The sequence below is a fragment of the Polypterus senegalus genome, chromosome 7 (genome assembly GCF_016835505.1).
Source record: "Polypterus senegalus isolate Bchr_013 chromosome 7, ASM1683550v1, whole genome shotgun sequence".
NCBI lineage: Eukaryota > Metazoa > Chordata > Cladistia > Polypteriformes > Polypteridae > Polypterus > Polypterus senegalus.
The window spans coordinates 110867578-110880772 of NC_053160.1; the positions used below are offsets into that span (position 1 = coordinate 110867578).

Here is a 13195-nt window from a genome sequence, read left to right on the forward strand (position 1 = left end):
CCATGAAGTAGGGCTCATCAGTCCCTGCAAAACCCCCTGCTGGCACCCAAGTAACCCAACAGGGCTGAGCCAAAGAACTCCAGTTCCCATTATGCCCTGTTTGAATCCAGGGATCTGCTGCAGCCCGGGGGTTATGTAGCATTCCGGGTGAGACAATGCCCTATGCATTCTATCTCCACCTGTCCTTTGCAACTGAGGTTGTCCCAGCCGGGCCAGGCACCTAGCCATCCCTCACAATGAGATGCCAGTCAACCTAATTGTGTATCAGTAGAAAAAAAAAATTAGAATATAGAAAAAAATTTAAATGCATAAGAAAAATATAGCTAAATTTAATATGGAATACAGTTTCTAAAGAATCGTAAGGATAGGAGTACAGTAAATAACACTATTTTTTATCTGGAATTTTTAAAGTAGTGGGGAAGAAGCTGTTCTTCAGTTTGTAATATATAAGATAAGCATACTGTTAAGATTGAAGTAAGCTGACAGCACAGACATTACATGAACGTATTGATTTAACCAAAGTGAGCACGCTAGGGATAGGTGATTATTAGTGAACAGGAAGCAAGTGTGCTGCAATTAACCAGGTGCAGCATCAGCACATCATGCCATTTGTGGACGCTGAAGCATAGGATTTTTTGTGATGGTCTGGATTGACTCCATATTCCAAGATTGCATTCAGGAACCACTTGATCCCAGAGCTGCCAATTGCATTCCCACAGATGAACTGGGCAAATGAGAACAAACACAGTCAGCATGGGGTTGATGCAGAGTGATTCATTGCTGTTATTAAAACCAAACAGTGTTCAAAATGTATTGCAAAAATGATCTTAATTAAATAAATAAGTAGTTCAATAAAATCAGTGACAGTCCATGAGTTAGAATTTTAAATAATTATTAATTATTAAAAAATGAATATTGAATTTTAAAGAGTAAAGCCATAATAAAAACAACAGACATTGGCTCTTTGCTCTTCTTTCTCTCTTCTTTCTGAGTCCAATGAAACTTCCTTTCCTGTCAGCCCAGCTCACCCAATGGCTTGTTCAACTGGTGGAGACACCAGTATCCACAGTCCTCATTTCAGACCGCCATTTTCGCTGCCTCCATTCAGCATCTGTCAGACCACTCAGGGCCAGCTATCCTCCATATTCTCCTGGTGTCCTATGGATCCCTAAAGAGGACTCCACCGCCATTGTACCTGCTCCTCTATTATCTTAGCGGGTAACGATTTGCCTCTAGAGCACTGATTGTTTTCTCTTCCGCTCTTCTCTATCTGGCTCACTCACGGTTTTTTCATTTTGTTGTTTTCCTCTCATTCTACCTCTTCTTGTGCTACAGTTCTTTTTTAAAAACCCACTGGGATGTAGGTGTGGTAATCATGGCCCCAGCACTGAGGGAACAGGTCAATTTCGACAAAAGCAATAATTTATTTTTTGTATAGCCCAAAATCACACAAGTAGTGCCACAATGGGCTTTAACAGGTCCTGTTTCTTGACAGCCCCTCAGCCTTGACTACCTAAGAAGACAAGAAGGCAATTCAGAAACAGACCCCTTTCCAGGTAGGTTGTTGTCAACCTATGATTGCCTTCTCAGGATAACAATACAATAGTATAGTACAATAGTAATAGTACAAACTGCAAAGAAAAATGTAAGAATAGATTATATCACTCACTAAATACAGAACTCATCATGTGACAATACAATTTTGTTCAGTCCTGGAGACCTCTGCCAATAAGCTGCCTTACTTCTACTGGCCATTCCAAAGCTGAGTCAGTTCTAGGCCAGCCAATCTGATGAAAGGACCATTCTACCCGATGATTCCAGTGCTCCTTTATCAGAGATGACTTTTCCATAAGCAGGCAAACAACTGGACGGCAGAGCAGTGGCAACGAATACTGACAGGAGAAACAGAGTACGCAAGCAATAGTGACAATTTATAAATGTCATTATACTTATATTTTAGCACTAATGACTAACAACAGAGTTGCTGTATGCACAACCAATCAGTAGCTCTCCCGAGAGTATGCCAAACTGAAGTAGTGAGTCTTCAGCTGGTATTGGTACTGAGTGATTTGGAAATTGTAGAGGGAGAAGTGCTGCTCAGATTAAATTAGATGAAATCAAACAAATCACCAGGCCCAGATAATATTTATCCTCGTGTTCTTAAGGAGGTTAGTGAGTACATCTATAAACCCTTGACACATATTTTAGGAAGTCACTGAGCACTGGAGAGATTCCGAAGGACTGGAAAATGGCAAATATCATCCCATTATATAAAAGGGTGACAGGGCAGATCCAAGCAACTATAGGCCAGTAAGCTTAACATGCATCACAGGAAAATTAATGGAAGGAATTATTAAGGATAAGATTGAGCAACACATGGCAAGGACAGGAGTTATTCTGAACAGTCAGCATGGGTTCAGAAGAGGGAGGTCGTGTTTTACTAACATGTTGGAATTCTATGAGGTTGCAACAAAAGCATACGATCAAAGTGGAGCTTATGATATTATTGATCTGGACTTTCAGAAAGCATTTGATAAGGTGCCACATGAGAGGTTGGGCATCAAGTTAAAAGAAGTGGGAGTTCAGGGTGATGTTTTTAGATGGGTGCAGAATTGGCTCAGACACAGGAAGCAGAGGGTAATGGTGCAAGGAACCTCATCAGAACTGGCTGATGTTAAGAGTGGCGTTCCACAGGGGTCAGTGCTAGGGCTGCTGCTATTTTTAATATATATAAATGATTTAGATAGGAATATAAGTAACAAGCTGGTTAAGTTTGCAAATGATACCAAGATAGGTGGATTAGCAGATAATTTCAAATCCATTATATCATTACAGAAGGACTTGGATAGCATACAGGCTTGGGCAGATTTGTGGCAGATGAAATTTAATGTCAGTAAATGTAAAGTATTACACATAGGAAGTACAAATATTAGGTTTGAATACACAATGGGCGGTCGGAAAATCGAGAGTACACCTTATGAGAAGGATTTAGGAGTCATAGTGGACTCCAAGCTATCAACTTCCCAACAGTGTTCAGAAGCCATTAAGAAGGCTAACAGAATGTTAGGTTATATAGCACGATCTGTGGAGTACAAGTCCAAGGAGGTTATGCTCAACCTTTATAATGCACTGGTGATGCCTCATCTTGAGTACTGTGTGAAGTTTTGGTCTCCAGGCTACAAAAAGGACATAGCAGCACTAGAAAAGGTCCAGAGAAGAGCGACTAGGCTGATTCCAGGATTACAGGGGTTGAATTATGAGGAAAGATTAAAAGAGCTGAGACTTTACAGTTTAAGCAAAAGAAGATCAAGAGGTGACATGATTGAAGTGTTTAAAATTATGAAGGGTATTAGTACAGTGGATCGAGACTTGTATTTTAAAATGAGTTCATCAAGGACACGGGGACACAGTTGGAAACTTGTTAAGGGTAAATTTCGCACAAACATTAGGAAGCTTTTCTTTACACAAAGAACGATAGACACTTGGAATAAGCTACCAAGTAGTGTGGTAGACAGTAAGATGTTAGGGACTTTCAAAATTCGACTTGATGTTTTCTTGGAGGAAACAAGTGGATAGGACTGGCGAGCTTTGTTGGGCTGAATGTTCTGATGTTCTAATTTAAAAACTCAGACTGAAGGGGCACCTCTTATACTAGCAAGCAGATCATTCCACAACTTTGGGGTCCCTGTAACTAAAAGCTTGAACTCTCATTATTTTATAAATCCTTGACTCACTAGCAGATCAGCATCTTGAGATTTTAATATACACTCTGGCTTTTAAGAAATGATAAGTTTAGATAAGTAAGTATTACTTTGGCCATTTAAGGGGTTGGATAACATGTGTACTGGATTTAGTATGGTGTTGTAGCAATGCTACTAGTAGTTAGAACTGCATCTCCCAGCAGTCCTTGCATGGGCTGTTGGGGTTAAAGGTGGCCAGAGGGGTTTAAAAGGAGGGCAGGAAAGAGGAGAGTTATTTTTGTTATTGTACTTTGCATTTATCTGTCGGACTGCCTGCTGTTAATTCTGCCATAATTCATCATTTTGTCCTGGATTGTATTCGTTTGTTGGGGTCTGGATCGTCTGTCTACCTGTATACTGAGGACTGTGTTTGGTTTCATTGGCTTTCCCGCAAGAAAAAGAGTGCTCCTGAACCATCCATCCGTCTTCATCGTTTCAGCAACTACCGGTAGAACTGTGTTTTCCCTTCCCTTTCAACATACAGATCTCTGGACTTAATCTCGTCACTTCCCATTTCATCCGGTTTGGTTTTTCCATGGACTTTGCTGTGTGGTGTCTGTGTTTATATGTTTAATGTAATATCGCTGAAAGGGTCAGGGGTAGTATTATTGTTTGCACTTAGTTAATTTAATTTAATTATATTCTTTATTGTTTAATGTTCCCAGCATGCTTTATTTGGTCTCTGTAGCGAGTGTGTGTGGGTTGATCCAAGGCTGGGGTTGTCCCTGGGATTTCCTCCACTAAAATAAATAAATCACCGTCACATTGACGGTGTGAATCTTAGCGGCCAGCATTCTGTTCTCTCTTGGTGGTGTCCACCGGTGCCTGGATAATCATAGCCCATTCTGTCTCTGGCTTGGAGTTGTGCTGTTTGTTGTCATTTCTACTTTTTTGGCAATGCAGCTCATATTTTCTCAGTCTGAACTTAAACATCTTGACTGTCATCAACGATTGGTCTCCATGTCTTATAGTTTTTGCCAGTCGCTTGGAATTAAATGCCGTCCTTGCTATATTCATCAATCTAAAAGAGGCCCTTCAGGGATCTATGGCTTGGGTGAGTTGATTCCAACTATATCGACATCTCAACGTGTTCACTGGCGTAACGATAGGGGTATCTAAGGAATAAACATGGACCATCTTTGTCCTCTTCAGGAAGTGTCTGCGCCCTGCTAACCTGGCTGTTCCAAATTTAGACTTGCCCTACTGAACACCCACTCCATCACTATAAAGACCTAGCTGATTAACAACCTCATCACCCAGAAGGAAGTGAACATGTTTCTTCTTACAGAAACTTGGCAACAACTTGGTGACTATTTACATTTAAACTTGCTGTCTACTCCTGACTACAGCCACATATCTAAACCCAGGTTAACAGGAAAATGGGGTGGCATGGCTGTGGTTTATAGATCTACCTTAACAATGAAGGAGTTCTTATTTTTTGAAGTCGCAACTTTTAAATATATTGCTGTGAAGCTGGTTTCCTCTCCTCCTGTGTTGCTGTTGTTAGTTTAACGCCCTCCCAAATTGGTGGTGAACTTGCTGTCTGAATTTAATTAACTTCTTACTGTAATGTCATTTCTTTGCCCTGCTGAAATTGTACTTGGTGACTTTAATATCCATATTGATATCAACTGCTCTCTCACAGCTGAGTTCATCTCAACTTTGGAATATTTTAACTTGACACAGAATGTTGATTTCCCTACTCATACTCATGGTCATATTCTTCATTTTCGAATTCATGTTCAAATGGTTTGAATAATGCCTCTGTCTCACTCTCTGGTATTTTTGATCATAAGCTTATCAAATGTAACTTTAGCATTATTACCACTACTTCTGTTGAGAAAAAGTCCGACTACTATCGCAGCATTAAGTCTGTTAATTTCAGTTTGTTTACTTCTTCCCTCCTATCTTCGTCTCGTTTTCACTTACATAGTCTTTCCTCTCCTTAAAGCATGGTTACCCTTTATAACAACTGCGTTTCCCAACAGCTAGATAACTTTGTTCCAATAAGGACTAGGCAGGTTTTAGCCACCCGCTCCTGAACCTGGTATACACATGAACTTAGAGCTATGAAGCCACTAGCCAGCGTTTTGAGTGGCTTTGTAAGAAAACAGGGCTAATAGGTCACTCACAGCTTTACACTGAGCACATACTTAAATATTCGGATACCATTAACACTGCTCACACCAATTATTATTCCTCTCTCATAAATGGTGCTAAGTCTAAGCCTAGAACTCTTTTTAGGACTGTTAATAAACTCCTCCAACCCCCTCCTCTAGCATGCCCCATTACAGCTAAACAGTCTCAGGCTTTCTTACATTTGTTTGATATCAAAATTGATCAAATCTATCACAGTTTCCCCTCCACACCTCAATCACTCACTTATTCTGATCTGCCATCTCCATCATCAAGACTCACTTGTTTCTCGCCTGTTAACTCTCTCTCTCTCTAGTCTAATTCCTACTCCTGTCTGCTTGATCTTGCCCCACTCCTTTGCTTAGACATGCTCATCCATAACTAGTATTCCTGTTACCTCATTGATAAATACATGTTTAATTTCAGGTTCTGTCCCTACTGCTCTCAAAACTGCTGCGGTTACCCCGTCCTTAAAAATCCTGACTTGGATCCTTCTCTCTCCAGTTATAAACCTATCTCTAATCTGCCTTTCTTGGCTAAGATGATGGAGCACGTGGTTGCTACACAACTCCACGCTTTTCTTCTAGACAATACACTCTATGAGTCTTTTCAGCCTGGTTTTCATATACAACACTGCACGGAGACAGCTCTTCTCCGTGTAGTTAATGATCTTCTCCGGTCTGCAGATTGCGGTTCACTTAATATTCTCTTCTTTCTTGACTTAAGTGCAGCATTTGACACTGTTAATCACAAAATCCTCCTCTCATGTCTCTCCACTGTTGGGATCTCTGGCTTAGCCCTTCAGTGGTTTACATCGTATCTTTCTAATAGGCAGTAGTTTGTCACACTCAGCCAATATAAATCCTTCACCTCACCTTTGGTGTCCCTCAGGGTTCAGTCCTTGAGCAAGTACTCTTTCTACTTTATATCCTTCCTTTGGATTAGATTATTCGCAGACATGACCTTAACTTCCACTGATACAGTTATATCATAATACACACTCCCCTTAGACTCGCCTCCTAGCACATTCACTGACTGCATCACTGATCTTAAGCTATGGATGGAATATAACTTTCTCAAACTTAATAACAATAAAACTGAATTGTTACTGGTAGGCCCAAACTTCCTACTTTCTAGGGCATCCAACTTTTTTGTTTCTATTGATGGTACACTTGTCAAACCTGCTCCTGTTGTCAGAAATCTTGATTTGTTTTTTTTTTGATTCATCACTTAACTTTGAGCTACACATTAAGTTTCTTTCCAAAATTTAATTCTGTCACCTCCGTAACATTGCCCGCCTATGTCCAATTTTGTCCTTTAATGAAGTTCATTGTTTCATAATATCTCATATTGATTACTGTAATTCCCTCCCTGTAAAATCAATACAGAACCTACAATACATTCAGAACTCTGCAGCCAGAATCCTCACCCACTCCCCTGTTCTCTCCCAACTTCACTGCTTATCGGTTCCATCAAGGATTAAATTTAAGATTCTGCTTCTGACCTTCAAATTCCAAGTTAACCTTGCCCCTCTCTACCTCACCCGGCTCCTAGCTCTATACACTCCTTGTAACTCTCTCAGGTCCTCAAGCAGTTGGCACTGGATCGAGGGAACCAGTAGTAGGTTTCATTCGGGAAAATTAAGAAGTTAAGACTTCTTGTTCTGTTACAGGATTAAAACTGCTAAAGTGCTGAATGCAAAATGAGACAGGATTTGCCAAGGTAGTATTCGGTTTGCACTGTGATGCTGAGATCTGGGATCTTATATTTTTTATTTTCTCATTAAAAAAGTTCATAAAGTTTGTATTGCTAATGTCTGTTGTATTTGGCACTGTAGTTCTAAATTCCCATTTGTTAAATTAGCCATTGTTCTAAACAGTACATGAGGAGTATTACTGTTATCTATTATTTTAGAGTAGAATTCTGAGCAGGTTTTAAAAAGAGATTTTTTTTTTATTTTTGAACACTCTGTCCATGTAGTTCAAAAGACCTGCAGCTTTGTTGCTTTCTATCTAGTCTCCAGTTTTCAATACTCTAATTTAAGAGCTGTCAGGGTCATATTATAATTTAATGTTAGCTGATCTAAATTGTTTTCCACAATTACACTTAGGGGAACTTCAAGAGAGAATGAGATAGGATTTAGGAGAATTATGAGTTGTTCTCATTATACTGTATATGTGTAGTTGAAACAAATAGGCTAACTCCAAACACTCTGTTGTTCCTTCTTCCTCTTAATTTGAGGATGAAAACTGTTGATTTAATAAAAACAACAGTGATTCTGGACATGCTGCTTATGAATGAATAGCTGCAACATAGGTTCTCTGATTTCCATTGCCTTATAGTTTTGTACCTGAATTAAAACTGCCTTGTACTCTGTTATTAGAGGTGCTTTGATGCCAAAGCCTGAAACTGACACATCAGCCTGTGCTTTACTCCTCTGCCTTTCCTGGCAATAACATTCAAGTCAGAACTGTTGGATATCGTACATTTCATTTATCACTATATGAAATATACTGCATATTTATTTTGCGTTGTATCTTTACAAGCCAATTATGTATATTTTCTGTTTTCTTGAATTACTTTTGGCATGTACATGATTAAGTAGTATGGCAGCGGCCCCTCTCTCTCTGTATGTAGTACCGAATGTGTGTTTAGTGAATGTTTGTGTTCATTATGTTCGTGCGAGTTCGAGTGTAGTCAACCGACAACGTTGATTACAAGATATTGTCGCCACTGCCTTTTAAGATACAAAACCAAACATCATATCTTGGACCAGAGAGTTACAGACACACTTTTGGGCCTTGAACTTCTCCACCTGACTATTACATCACCAGACTCGCCTGCTGTATCTTATCCAGTGAGGAGGAGCCGGAAGCGCTGTGAGAGAAAATGGAAGAGGGGCAAGCTTGAAGGCATCTAGGCTAGGCTAGCCGCTAGACTGTACAGACCTGCGATACCATCTCTCGTTCTGGCCAATGTATGTTCACTAGATAATAAAATAGATCACATTCAGCTTCTGAGATCTGCGCGGCATGAGGTGAGGAACTGCTGTTTTTATTTTTACGGAATCTTGGCTTAATGACAACATCCTGGACTCTGCTATCCAGCTAGCTGGGTTAACATGCTATCGAGCCGACCGAGTTTTTTATGGAAGAAGGTAAGACTCGCGGTGGGGGAGTGTGTGTTTACATTAGCAACGCTTGGTGCAGAAATACTAATGTTGTGCATAGACACTGTTTATTATTATTATTATGTTTATTATTATTAAGTGCTGACACTTCTACTTACAGAGAAAGTATGCATCGATTCTGCTTGTCGCTGTATAAATCCCTTCAACTGCTAACACCAGGAACTCAACCAGGCCATTAGTGAAGAACTAAAAGCGCACCAGGATGGATTCCTCATCATAGCAGGAGACTTCAGCCACGCAGATTTAAAAGTTTTATTGCCCAAATTACACCAACGTGTGGACTTTCCTACAAGAGGAGACAACTCACTAGATTTGGTGTACACAACCTGCAAGGGAGCCTACAATGCCTCCCCCCTCCCCCACTTAGGTCTCTCTGATCAAATCACCGTCATGTTGAGACCTGCATACAGACCCAGAGTGAGAACCATCAGACCAATGCAAAAGCAAAGCAGATATGTGTGTGGGTAGAGGGTGCCTTCAGTGCTCATTCCCCTGCTGCTAATACAAAAACTCAGCCACTTGGGACTTAAGACCTCTCTCTGCAACTGGATGTTGGACTTTCTTACAGGGAAGCCACAAAATATATAAGTCGGCAATAACACCTCTAAGACCATCACGTTGAGCACGGGGGTCCCACAAGGTTGTGTGCTCAGCCCATTGCTCTTTACTCTGCAGACCCACAACTGTGTACCAATCTATGGTTCCAATCACATTGTCAAGTTTGCAGACGATACAACCGTGGTTGGCCTCATCACCAATAATGACAAAGCCAACCATAGAAACAAGGTGAGCCATTTGGTGCAGTGTTGTAAAGACAACAAACTCTTTCTGAATGTGCGTAAGATAAAAGAGATTGTGGTCGATTTCAGGAGAGGTAATTCACAGCAGCCCCATTGAACATCAATGGTGTAGCTGTGGAAAGGGAGAGTAGCATCAAGTTCTTGGGGACGTACATCACCGAGGACCTCTCCTGGTCAGATAACACCACATCACTGGCCAAGAAAGCTCAAACCCGCCTCTACTTCCTACGCAAACTGAAGAGAGCACAAGTTCTACCCTCTATCATGTGCTTTTTCTACCAGGGCACAATTGAGAGCATCCTCATTAGCTGCATCCCTGTGTGGTTTGGAGGCTGCACTGCCTCCTGTAGGAAGTCCCTGCAATGCATAGTGGATGCAGTCAGTAAGATCATTGGTGCCCCACTGCCCTTCCTCAAGGACATTTTTGACACCTGCCTCACTCGTTGAGCCATTAGCATTGCTGGGGACTCTTCCCACCCCTTACATTCCCTCTTCTTAATGTGCTGGCTTTCATTACAATAGCATGACTAAATTGATGTAGAAACAATTGATAATGTAACTTGGTTCTAGGATCCTACAATGCCTAAACAGCCAATTTGTTCTTTAAAACATCAGTATCAGCTAGTGTTTTCAGTAAATTGTTTATATTGTATATGTTACCTGTGAGTGACATTCTTCTGATTTGTTTGCTCATTACAGTTTACAGCCTGTACAGCAGTCAACATAGTTATGCTGATTAATGGTTTAACTGCAGATTAATTCAGAAAATGTAGTTTAAATTCTTAATGATGAAGGAAGTGATTTTTTGTTGTGCAATACAATGTATGTTGTAAATATGTATTTTATTTTAAGAAAATAACATTGCATTAGATCGGTTCAAACTTATACAACAAATGACTACGTAGTCAAACTAGAAAAAAAGAAAGAAAAAAGAATGAGAGGAGAGCCACAAGCGTGGGCAAAAATAGTTACTAAAAAAGGGAATGTCCTTTTACCTCGATTATAAATGCTTATTCTAAAATGTAATTAATTAAATCCACATTTTATAAAATACTGAACAGATTACTTACACTCAAATAACTTATCGAAATAAAAGTCTATTTTACTACACTGTTATTTTTCTCATATCACTTTGGTTCAGCTATTACCTTTGAAATCTCTGACCATCACAAAACATAATCACAAACAGAACTTTGCACGATACCTTGCTGAACACTGTAATCTGTTGTGTTTCACTGAAGGACAGATGTGCGGCAGACTAACTGGCATGATGACGCCTGACCTGTTGCTGCATCCAAATGGTGCCATCTTTCGCCTTTATGTCTGGTGCAGCTGTGTTGTTCTTATGTGTGACTGGACGTTTCTTGCATCCTCATCTGAATTCACCTCTGTTATAGCACGTCTTTATTTGAAAACAGCAATGCCAGATCGGGGAGAGTGTGAAAGCAACTGAGAGAATAAAACTGAATAAAAAAAAAATGCTAACCTTTACAAGTACCATACATTTGCAACGGCTGTTACAGACTCAAATCAGAAGTATGTTTTTATTGTATAATAGTAAAAAAAAAGAGCAGCTCACTACTCAAAACTTTTATTTTGTGAAGCGGCCAGGATCAAACTAGTGACCTGTTGATTATGAGTCAGTAAATCTTACTGCTGTTCTACCAAAGCAGTTGTGTCAATAAAGTACCCTAACCTGATTTCTTTTTCTTCGGTTATATTCTTGAATAAAAACGCACTTGTTTTTTATACTTGTACCTTTTTGTGAAAGTGCCTATTTGATATTTGGATTTCAGTCTTCGCACATTATACACTTCATGTCAAAATTTTGTTGTTAATCCTAAAATATGATGAACGTTTGTCTTTTAGGTTTATGTTCGACATTTTTTGCATTTCCTGTCATACTACACTTGCATAGATCTTTGTAGACACAGAACACAAATGAAATTCATGTATTCCAAATAATGATTTATTATTTACCCTATACAGATCCAGGGACCTTACTCCCAGATAAAGAAGTCTTTAGCTGGGAGAGATTTTTGCCTTTTCTGCAGCGGTGGGGGGATGGGATATCAGGGTGCTTGCTGCTTGTGCTAATCAACACATTTATAAAACAAAAGACGCTGAATGGAGAGGTGCGAATGGATTTAAGGTTGGCTGGGATTATGAGTTTTTTTGTAGGCTAGTGTCAGGCTAGTGAACTCTACAGTTAAGTGAGACTCCTGTAAAAATACTATCTTAGCATTTTAGCATTAAGAGGCAGAATATTTTTTCTTTTTAGATTGTGATTTAGGCCTTTGACATTCCAGTTTATAAAGATCATTGTTTTGAACATCTGAGGGCATTTTGAAATCTCAAGTAAAAGTAGTGTGTTGTTCCATAAAGCAACTTTAACCTTGATTTCATATTATCACCAGGTATCATGGCTAAGGATCTTATCATTATGTTGGCACTTACTATTGTGGATGTAAAAATGACAGATAAAATATAACTTGCTCTCTTCCCTCACCAGCTAAGGCTAGACCACACTTTGCCGAGTCCCAGTAGTATTCACAGACATAGCACTTAGTGAGCACTTTTGTGACATCTTCCAGCTGCTTCCTCCCTTTGCCTGCCCCTCTCTGCCATAAAGGCAACTCGCATGCTCACTATCTACCAGCACTGTGAGGCTCACTGATGATTATACACCCAGGCTGGTGGTTTTACCGGCTTCTCTGCTAGTCTTGGCCCTTCAGACAATGCTACAAAAAAAAACAAAAGTACAAGGCATCCCATTTTCACATGAGTGAAAATAAATGTAAATTATGACATAATAAAGACTACTTTTTGACATGCTAAATATTGTAATTAAATAGCACATTAATTACTTCAGAAGTACAATTATGTGTGGTCTTCAGAGTTTGTAAGACGGTTCTGCTGTGAACCTCGCAGTATGGAGATGGAAAGATCAAAAATGACGTGACAGTTGAAGTGAGGAGTATTCTATCAATTGAAGTGGCTGTCACTGCAAAGGACAAAGAATTGTGTGAAATCAAGGTTCAAAGCCCCGTTCATTCACCATTCATATATATATAAAAAGGGAATGTCCTTTTATTATATAAGGGAATGTCCTGTATATATATATACAGTATATAGTGAAGTTAGCGCTATCTAGTGCCCGACCCTGCACAGACTCACTCCAGAGGCACATGTAAAAAGACTTTTATTTTCTTCACCTGTGGGGCACGTCTTCCCCGTGAACCCCACAAGCAATACACAGGCCCACAAGCACTTAAAGATAAGCACCAAACACACAAAAGCACTCTTTTCTCAAACCACCACTCCTCTCT

At 39.8% G+C, this 13195-nt stretch overlaps 1 protein-coding gene across 3 annotated transcripts in view; it reads left to right on the forward strand.

Moving 5' to 3' along the window:
- phf24 (PHD finger protein 24) overlaps positions 1-13195 on the forward strand; it is a 333884-nt gene that overhangs the window by 117159 nt on the left and 203530 nt on the right. The gene's annotated exons all lie outside the window — the stretch shown is intronic.